Consider the following 366-nt stretch of genomic DNA (forward strand, 5'->3'; position numbering starts at 1 on the left):
CCCTCCCAGCTTCTTGTGCACCTGCAGCCTTCTCAGTCGGTAGAGCATGGGAAACTAGAAAGTCCTTGGCCAGTGTAAGCAATACCTAGCAACAACTAAAACAACGGTGCCTTATCAATTTTGTTCCCATCCTAAATCCAAAACACAGCACTGTACCAGCTGCTAGGAAGGAAATTAACTCTATCCCTGCTGAAACCAGGACAACTGAGCATGACGTCACATGGTATGGAATGCTTCTTTGGCCAGTTTGGCTGTGCCCCCTCCCAGCTTCTTGTGCACCTCCAGCCTTCTCAGTCAGTAGAGCATGGGAAACTGAAAAGTCCTTGACTAGTGTAAGCACTGCCTAGCAACAACTAAAACATCGGT

Source organism: Pygoscelis adeliae, unplaced genomic scaffold (genome assembly GCF_000699105.1).
Source record: "Pygoscelis adeliae isolate BGI_AS28 unplaced genomic scaffold, ASM69910v1 Scaffold427, whole genome shotgun sequence".
Classification (NCBI taxonomy): domain Eukaryota; kingdom Metazoa; phylum Chordata; class Aves; order Sphenisciformes; family Spheniscidae; genus Pygoscelis; species Pygoscelis adeliae.